This window comes from Lactuca saligna, chromosome 2 (assembly GCF_052625555.1).
Source record: "Lactuca saligna cultivar CGN05327 chromosome 2, ASM5262555v1, whole genome shotgun sequence".
NCBI lineage: Eukaryota > Viridiplantae > Streptophyta > Magnoliopsida > Asterales > Asteraceae > Lactuca > Lactuca saligna.
The window spans coordinates 115,743,193-115,754,509 of NC_136418.1; positions in this window are offsets into that span (position 1 = coordinate 115,743,193).

Consider the following 11,317-nt stretch of genomic DNA (forward strand, 5'->3'; position numbering starts at 1 on the left):
TTATTCCATCCGTAAAGGAGCCTATGTAGATTTTTTGTGATAATGAAGGGGCGGTTTCCTTAACCAAGGAACCGAGAGATCATGGAAGATCCAGACATATCGACAAAAAGAACCACTTCATAAGAAATCAAGTAGAAGAAGGGAACATCATGGTGAAGAGGATATCGTCAGAGGACAACCCAGCAGAACCACTCACAAAGGAACTGACTAGGGTTAAGTACTTGCAGCATGCGAGGGACATTGGGCTAACGGACGATATTAGTTTTAGTGATTAGATAAACTGAAACTTGTACTAGCTAAATTGTAATTGACATTTGATGATTAAATAAAAGGAGTTTTATTTATAAGTAAAGTTATGGTCTTGTGTCGATTATTTACTATTGTTTCACTTTGTATGTTTTGACTTCCAGAATAATAAGATTTATTCAAATTATCCACAGTCGATCATACGTTGGAAGTAGGTATGAAAGAAGACTGTCATGAGTTGGCTTGTAGATTGTCTAAGGCGTTATGCATAGAAACAGTTTGCTACACTATTCATGAGTACTTCTGAAATAAGATTTGAGTATTGGATCAACTCGTGCTCACTTGAATCACTTCATGGAATTTATCACGAGCGATCGTGAGATGATAATATCATATAATTCTTCAAACCTAGTTATATGAATTGTTGACTATGAATTAGTTGTGCATTGATGGCACGAAAACGCATAGGTAACCTGATGTTATAAAACGTGTCGTTGTGCATGATTTGATGAGTAGTTAGTACAAGCATATAATGTCGAATTTATTTGTTCCTTTTATCCTAAGAGAATTAAAAGAAATATCTTGTTCCCTTTGATGATTTTGTTTTGTATGTTTCGGGCCCGGTCAGAACTAAATTGATGTGTTCAGTTATGTTCTATGTCAGACGAATCGGAAATCAGGAAAAAATTGCAGGACAATAAGTATGTGTATGTTCCATGTGTTTCTCCAAATAGATATCTTGAGAACAGAGGAATATATTATCCCTTATCTTCAGGACGTGTCACTGACTAGATCGGAGTTCGACAACGGCATTTGAAAGCTTACGATTGCTAAGTCGGATCTTGAAGTCACATTGACAGCTGTAGTTATTAAACTTATGAAAGTGGGAGACTATTGGATTTGGTGTGTAAGCCCATAAATATATCTGGGATGTACTTGACCCGATTATAGCATGGTACTTTTGGATTGCCTTCACTTGTGCAATTTGATAGGATGGACTTTTGAGAATAAGGTTATTTATGACTTATTAATATATTACTAGTATAAGAGATTAATATGAAGTTATTTAATTAGTATTGATCAAGAATTAATTTGGAATTAATTTTGTGGTCAAAAGAGAGTAATTAAATATATGGGGATTGATTATGTAAATCAATGATTCTTATAATGTGGGCTAATGATCCATGATTATGGGCTAAACCAATAAGATAATTCATAGAGGTTAAACCCATGGAGCATAAGAATGTGAAAAGTTATGCAGCATTAGGGTTTACAAAGTGTGACCCTAGCATTTGCCACATTATTAATAGACCCCCCCGTGAGCCAAAATCGGTTACACACTCTTTTGAGTCAAGTAACTTATTCTCTTAAAGTCTCCTCTTGCATAATGGTGTTTTTGAACCATCAGAGGCATCACACTTGGGGCGCTCAAGCTTTCAAAGGTCAACAACTCTACCCTACTCAAGAGGTAAGCATCCAAACCAAGTTTTATATTATATAGCTTCAACTGTATGCTAGCTAGGGTGAATCTTTTGAAAAAAAAATGCATGTATGATTAGAGAAAACATAGATCCAAAGCGTTTTGGGTTGCATTTACACCATATGAGTGTTATAGTGCTCAAAACCCAACAGAATCAAGGAGTGATCCTATAACATTAAACTCATATAAACATCATTAATATGGCATGAAACGCGGATTTCCAATCCAACAAAACCCTAATTCGAATTTGGGGGAAAAGGGAAAAAATATACATTTTCATGTAACATCTTGAAAGGATTATGGAAGAAAGGGGGTGGAAAATGAGAAATCACAAAAAAAAAGATATAACTTGTACAATGCCAAACACACACACAAGCTCCTAATGGGCATGACGTGTCCACAAGTTTGGCCAATAGATTTGGCCCTTCCTCATAAAACCATTTCAGAAATGGTCCCTAAGTTCACCTCAAACTTATATTAGCCCATAAATGGTCCTTACCTATCCTAAATTGTACAAAATAAGTTCAAGATGCTTATTTGGTTAAAATCTCGGGTCAAACACAAGATTCTACAAGTTGACACTATCGGCCCTCATTCTAGTTTCTTTTCAAATATGGTCCCTAACTTGGCCAAAAACGTATAATAACTCATGATGGGATCTTCACCACATAACACATATAATAATGGTCCTGCTCACTTAATTGGTCGAGTCCCCAAGTCACACACATGTTTTCCAAAATTGTTGCACTTGGCACCTTAACCATAGAAAATTTCATTTGATGCCAAAACTCTACCATAATTCATTTATGAACTACTGCAAAGGTTATTAGGCTTATTACTCTATATCATTTAGTTTCATTCATTTATTCATTTCATTTGAATTTATTTTAGTTTAATTTGACGAAATTTTTATTTTTACTGTAAAAGCCCAAAACTTCTAGTCCCAAAACAGGATGTTAAAAAAATCCTCGCTAATTACCGGAATTCATTTGGGAAATGTTTACAGTTAGTGATTCTTTTTGGTATTTACAGAGGTTTTGAAATAAGAAACGAAGGGTAAAAGTTCATACATCCCCTATAGTGTCCTAGGCGCCAAGTTAAACTATAAACAATGAAATTTATGCAGTGTCACCATCCAAAAACTAAGTTGTAAAATGATAGGCCGTCTTAACAGCTTCATGAGACATCAACCCAATATATTTTTGTGTTTTATCTTCCATTACGTCATAAATCAAGATGGTGTGTTTAGTGCCCTCTAAGACACCCAAAAGTATGTTGTTCTTTTTTGACCTTTGAATGCTAACCTTTGACTTGGGGATTTGACCAAGCTTCGGCCTAGACGTCGCAAACGCCATGTCAGACAACAAGTCTTGCTCATGTTTTAATTGTCCATTTAATGCTTCGTATATTGTTACCTATACAATGTAATTCTTAATTGCATCAAAGTAGGGTCATTTTTGGGTTAATAAATGATAATTTTCATGAACTAAATTACATTTAACTTCGAGCAAAAAGGCATGATCATTCTTTTATGATGAAGAGTGGACATTATACGTTTGGGGTCTTTAATTTTGATGTGTTCGTCAATCCTAGTCTCAACTGCTGGTATCTAGTTGTTGGTTTGATTTGTCATGTAGTAGTAATCCAAATATTGTTCTAGATTGATTACATGTTTGTGTGGGGACTACTCATGGGCCCAAAATTAGTAGGCAACTAAATAACATAATTTTCAGTGGATATGGAGGGATAACATGCTTCGAAACTACAACCTTTCGGATCAAAAGTGAGCATTGGTGTGTTAAGCTAATTGAGAAGATAGCATTGAATTTTAACATCATTTTATATATATTATATATACTTATTTTATCAAAATTATGCCCATTTTTTATTTAAAACATACGATCGCACACCCTGAACTCCCTTATGATCGGGCATGAGTTTTTCCAAACTTGATAGATTGATACCAAATTGTAATAAAATATATCATTTGTTATTACTCGCAAGATTCTAAAGCCAATTTTTGCAAACCCTAGTAGCAATCTTGACTTGTAAGTTATGAAAAGTATGCTCCAATGACTGGGATGGGTCGAATGTTACTATAGAATGAATGGAAAGACCTTTTAGATACTGGTCCATGGGCTTTTTAGACCAAATATTTTCTTGACCCATGTTGATTTAAATTCTCCTTTAGTTAATTGCTCAAGTAAATGTAATCACACATTAAGATTTATATTTATTTAAAATTTTAAATAATAATTGAAAAGTTTTGAATCGTGATTCTACGGAGGAAATAAATTGAAATGTTAATGGGGCTGACACCTAGGACAGATGAAGCTTTGGGCAATGCAAGAAGGCATTTATTGCCCAGATACGTGAACCCGATGCATATACTATCATGACTAATAAAATATATTATACATCCAGTTTAATAATATATTTGTAAACATTAGATGTAAACATTCAAAAATTAAAATTCATTAATAGAAGGTTAATACGAACTGTAGATTTAATAAACGTTTCACTGTTTCAGCATGTGAAAATTGGTTAAACAAGGTTTTAAATTAGACTGCTCACTTCTTGATTATTTGTTACTTTTATTTTTAATTAATATTTATTTTATTTAAATTAAGCCATTATTACTGCGAAGATTGAGGAAAAAAGTCATTTTATAAGACTGGCTAATATAAAACACTTTATCTTATAAGAATGAATAATATGAAGAAAAAAAAAAATATGGGTAATTTTTATACCAAGTATTTTACATTTTATATTAAATTGTTTATTTACATAAATTATAATGTTTTATTTTCGTTGTTTACAAGAAAAAGTACTTAATTTGTAATAACTAATGATAATTACGATCGGCATAATCAATCACCATTTTTCACATTATTTTGAGAAAATGAAATCAAGAAAACCTTTTTAAAGAAGATCTATAGATTATTTTTATATTTATATAAAAAAAAATAGCATTTCACACTGAATCTAAGATCCTAAATAATAATCAGACAAAAATTAAATAAATGTTTCTATATTTTATATAAAAAAAAAGTATATGCTCTAAATAATAATTAGACAAAAGTAAAATAATGTTTCTATGTTTTATAAAAATTATATGTTATTTTATAAGAATATGATATATTGTTCCAAATTTTTATATAATCAAATCCTAACTCTTATAAAATGATAATTTATAAGAGACTCGACCATACTCATCCTCTTCACCGTCACATCTTCTTTTGTTACCTTCATCACCTTCGGTACAACTGCTACCAACGCCACCATTGCTATCACCTTCGATTTCAAAAAAAAAAAAAAAAAAAAAAAACACAATATTTTTACAAGATTTTGTTTATCATTTGTATATTAATACGCACAAGGAACATAACATATTAACAAAAAGCTGGGTCTTTATTTATCTACATCGGTTCACAAGATATTTAAACAAATATATCATTATAATTGGTCCTAAAAATGGTATTAAACATATAATTGAACACAATGTATATTATCTAGAAACCACTAACTACATCATTAACCATTAACAAAATAAAAACACATGTAGAACTAATGACTAATAGAATCATAAACCTTCAAACATTATTTAACTTGGTTTCTACTCGTCTTTGTCAATTATAATTTCAAGAACAAATTACTGAAATAGTCCCTGTGGTTTGATTAAAGTTGCGCGTTTGGTTCCTATGTTTTGTTTTGCATTCGGACCATCCCCACGTTTTCTTTTTATTACCCGCTTGATATCTGGATCCGTTAGTCGTCAATTCCAAACATTAAGTCCCCCATATGCTTCGCATATGAGGGGTATTTTTGTCATTTTATACATGGTGCCTAAATGCAATGCCAATCATTTCTTCATCCCGATCATTTTACGTTCACCTACCTCTCACACACACTCTTTATCTCTCACTTAATCTGTAACTCATCAAAATCGAGTAGAAACCCTAACTCCTCAAAATTTTGCAAGAATCATCGACGCAATAATGATGGGTTGGAGGATTAGAGCAAACATGAAAGAAATAGATGTTGAAAAACATTACGGCAACCCCTTATTTTCAAAAGTTAAATTTATCACTTACAAATTTCAAGCTAATAAGTTGAAGCTTTCTCTTTTACAGCTGGTCATCCAACTATCTTCTCCATCAGAATATTCTATGGTGGAGAGTTTATGAAGTTTCCTAGAAGGAGGTACATCAAGGGAAAAGAAAGATACATTGATGAGTTTTGTGTGCATGATATTGATGATATGATGGAGACCCTAGGTTGTGTTGAGGAGGGTAAGTTGCTTTATTACAACTTCAAAAGACCCTTTTCAGATTTGGACTTTGGGTTGTTTGCATTGGCTAGTAACATTGACATTAACCAATTGGGTACATACGTGGGTAAACATAAACTGATTGAAGTTTATGTTGAACATGGTAAAACAATGTTGCATACATATACAATGTCATCTACCCCTAGTAAAGTTAGGATAGAATAAATCGTTGATCAACCTTCGTGTAGTAGAAGGCTATTTTTGGAATGGAAGGAAATTGAAACATGGTATTATATTGGATCAAGTAAACCAGATGTTGTGCCAACAAAAGAAACTGAAAGTGACCATATTGATGCCTAATGTGAAACATAAGGTATATTTGATGAAGCTGTTGAAATTCTAAATGAAGAACCTGGAAGGATTACTATGAAAGTGACAATAGAGATGATGATGATGATGATACTGGTGATAGTGATGATAGTGAGTTCTTAGTAAGCTTAGATAACCTCCTAGATGAACCTCAGATAGAGATGAATGAGTTTTTTGTTAAATGTTGATGAAGATATAGAGTGGGTGGGTGAAATTGGAGGGTCAAATGTCAAGGAAACAGAAACAAGGGAAATTGATGATATTGGGGTTGTAAACAATGAGGTATTCTTATATGAGTCATCATCTGATGAAGGTGGGAGAAATAGGAGAAGAAAGTCAATTAAGCCAATCCGAAGGGCAATGGAAAACAGTGAAGCAAGAATTAGTGATCCATTCTATGTGTACCAAAAATTCACCTCATCTGAATAATTGAAAGATGCAATAAGACAACATGCTGTGGAGACAATGAGGGAACTAGACTTCATAAAAAATGACAAAAACAGAGTGAGAGCTATTTGTAAAGGTACTATCCCAGACCTGGTCAACTTGATCCATGTGGGCCCAATCAAAGCAATAAAGAAAGCGACGAAAACAAGTGTCTATGGGTACTTTATGCTAGCAAGTGGGAACAAGATGTTGATTGGGAGATCAAGACCTACGAAAAAGGGCATAGATGTCTACAAAAAAGGATTATGAAAGCTTGTACCTACAAGTTTTTGGCAAAGAAAATAGTGCAACAGATTGAAAGTAACCCTACAGTCCCTACACGCGCTTTATAAGAACAATTTCAACGTGAATACCAGGTAGATATTTCGAATATGAAGTTATTTAGGGCTAAAACATAAGCATTGAATCAAGTAAGGGGCGATTATGTAGGGCAATATACTACACTACAAGACTATTTTCAAGAACTTCACACTCGAAACCCAGGCACAACAGTTAAGATAGAGGTCAAAAGTGAGCCAAACCAAACTTCTGAGACTAGAACTTTCAAATGGATATACATCTGTCTAGGGCCATTAAAGAAAGGTTTTCTAGCTGGTAAAACAGATTACCTTGGTTTGGAAGACTTTTATGAAAGGGCCTTATCCTGGAATGATACTCACAGTAGTGGTAAGAATTAAACACATATATGATGGGTTTTGAGCATTCTAACACTTCCTAAGTGTACATGCAACCCTAATAACCTTGGATCTATGTTTGTCTAATTATCATGCAAAGTTGAATTCCAAGGTTATATTCCTATCTAGCATACATGGGGAACAATTTTTTAACTTGAATGAAAGATAGAATAACTTACCTTGTTGTTGCTTATGTTCCTTGAAACCTTGTGAGCCTAGCACCGCAAGTGTGATGCCTCGAATGCTTCACACAACACCAAATGCTCTTGGAAAGACTTTTGAGAGAATGTACACTTCTTGAAATCGACCTAGCCCTCTTGTTTCATATGTGTAGCTGATTTTGGTGGAGAATGGGATTCTTATATAGTGTTGACACATCTAGGGTTACACCATGTAAGCCCTAATGTGTCATGACTCTTCATTTCCATGACCCATGGGTTTGTAACTCCCATGGAGCATCCTATGTGTGGAACCGAACTTGATAATCCATGGAGCCTCTTAGCCCACTATACAAGATATGGATGATTTACATAATAAACCCATATATTTAATTAGTTATCTTTTGATCACTTAATTAATTCTAAATTAACTCTTGATCAAACTAATCAAATAATATTATTAATATAGTAGAACTGATATATTAATAATCTCCAAATGTTATTTCTCTCATTTAATCTATCCAATTGCATGGTGCCATGCAACCCAAATGGACCATGCCGGGTCGGGTCAAGTACGTACCAGAAATAGTTATGGACTTAGACACCTTATCCAACAGTCTCCCACTTGGATAAGTCTAATAACTATTACTGCAAGTATGACTTCAGGAACCGATCGACAATCGTAGCTCTTTTCAAGGTTTCTCGGAACTGAGAAGATGATGGTATGCCATTTAAGATAAGTGATCATATAATCCTCTATTCTAGATATCAGCCGGACAAATACATGGAACAATGTCTTAATTATTGTCCAGCACTTTGTTTCCCGATTTCTGATTTGTTTGACAAAGAACTTAATTGAACACATCAACTTAGTTCTGACCTGGCCCGGTACATAGGTCAAAACAAAATCATCGAGTGGCCCAGATATCAGCTTCTAATCCAAGAAGGAACAGATAAAATTCGAGTCATATGTTTGTTCTACCACTCATTGAATTATACACAAAAGCACGTTTTATAACATCAAGTTACCAATGCGTTTTCGTACAATCAATGCATATCCAACTTGTAAGTAACAAATCATATCTCTAGGTTTAAAGACTTATATGATATTACCGTCTCACGATCACTCGAGATAGAATTCCATGAAGTGATTCCAGTGAGCGTGGGTTGAGTCCAATGCTCAGAACTTATGAGCACTCATGATTGTTGTAGCCTTGTCCAACACCGTAGACGTCTGCAACCAATCATGACAGTCTTGATTCATACCTACTTCCGACATATGTCCGACTGTGGAGGTTTGAATAATATGTTATACCAAACAAAATTATTCTGGACGTCAAAACATGCAAAAGAAATATAGTAAACGATCGACAAGAGATAACAACACTTTACTCATAAATAAAACACCTTTTATTCATCATCTAATGTCAATTACACTTTACAAATTTCGAGGTTATCTAACTACTAAATCTAATATCATCCTTCAGCCCTATGCTCCGAGCATGCTGGAGATGCTTAACCCGAGTCAGTCCCTTCGTGAGGGGATCTGCTGGGTTCTCATCCGATGATACCCTCTTTGCCACGAGGAGTCCTTCTTCTATTCGATGTCTAATAAAATTGTATTTTCTATCGATGTGTCTGGATCTCCCGTGATCCCTTGGTTCCTTGGCTAAGGCAATAACGCTTTCACTATCACAGAAAATTTCCATTGGCTCTTTAATAGCTGGTACAACTCCAAGGTCTCCGATGAAGTTCTTTCGCCATATAGCCTCCTTTGCCGCCTCGCTTGCTGCAAGATACTCTGATGAAACAAAAGATAATTACATTGATAGCATAAATTAAAGCTTGTAAATTAAAATTGATACAAAAAACCCAACTGAGCACTAATAACAGCCTCAAGGCCATATTCTCATGTTAAAGCTCATCCAATGACTTCTGCAAATCAGGGGAGATACTTTTTTTTCAGTTTTTTTCACCATTAAAGTTGTCCACATTAACCCAATATATGAAACCACATTTTTCACCCTTCATTTTGAGTAATTTCTTGAGTGTTAAAGGTATGTGATATATAGATATACTTAAGAAGAAATTTCCCTTACCTTCCCGGTACAACAATAGAAAAGTCTTCTAGGGTTTTTCTTGGTAGTCGATCTTCGTATCAGATCAACTTGCCCACACTTGCAATTTTTTCCATTAGGGTTGATCGACACTTCACAGACGAGGAAATGAAAGAGATGAAGAAAGGGCATAGTTAAAAATAGAGAGAATCAGGGTTTAGGGGTCTTCTAATAGATTTTGTATATAAAATGACGAAAATACCCCTCATATGCGAAGCACGTGGGGGAACTTAGTGTTTGGAATCGACGACTAACGGACCCAGAGATTAGGTGGGTAATAAAACGAAATGTGGGGATGGTCTGAGTGCAAAACAAAACATAGGGACCAAACACGCAAGTTTAGCCAAACCACTGGGACTATTTCAGTAATTTGTTCTAATTTCAAAGATAACTTAATATTTATTTTTATTGCCCAGTAATATGTCATAATTTAGAACGTTTAAAAATATGGATTACAATCATAACGATCTTGAAATTGAAAGTTAATCCATCATGTAGGTAGTATGGATGATTTATATTGTTTTGTAGAGTTTTAACTATACAAATTTGAAAATTTGTACCAAATCATATATATGATAATTACTAATGCTTTTGTTATAGGTTAAACATATTGCCAATTATATGGTTCATTTTGATTGGTCTCATTTAGAGTATCCTCTAGTAGAATATGCATATTTCAATGGAAGAGTTGAATGAGGTGGTATGCCTAACTGACATTCAACCGATTATGCTATACCATTATGGCATATATGTCATGTTGGTATTGAAATAGATTTGGAGTTCAATGCATTATGGATGTCATATTAGTATTGCGATGGATATTGATTTCAAGGCATTATAGATAGGGTTGTAAATGAACCGAACATTTGGTGGAAAGTTCGTTTATTTACCAAATGAACGAACATGAAAAGAAAATTCTCATTCGTTTAGTTAAACACAAAACATGAACAAATGTCTTGTTTGTGCATTTATGTTCATGAACGTTCTCTTATGTTGTTCATTTACATTCATTCATTTAAGTTTTTTTATGTTCATAGAGTTTCAATTGTTTTTATTATATTACTATATTATATGTTTGTTTATGTTAATATATGTTCAATTTTGTGTGTTTATATTTTTTTAATTTATTTTTGCTCGTTTATGTTCATTTAGCATGTCCATAAACATACAAGAACGAACATGAGCAAGGTAATTTGTTAAACGAACGAACATGAACAAGAAAACTTGCTCATTTATCCATTTGTGTTCATTTATTTGTTTGGTTAACTTACAAGAACAATCATGAACAAACCTTTTTTTCGTGTTTGTTCAGTTTGTTTATAGTCCTAATTATAAATGCTCTTTAGGCCATCCACAATGCATTAAACTCCATTGAGTTTCATTGATTGCCACATCATCCTTCTACATTTCATGCATACAATATCAACTTTTGCCTACAATGAATTGAACTCTATAAAGTTCAATAAAACATTAAATCCATTAAATGACAACTAGACTTGTCACCTCTTTCAACTCTCCCATTGAAATCACCATTATAGATGTTGTGTAAATCTGAA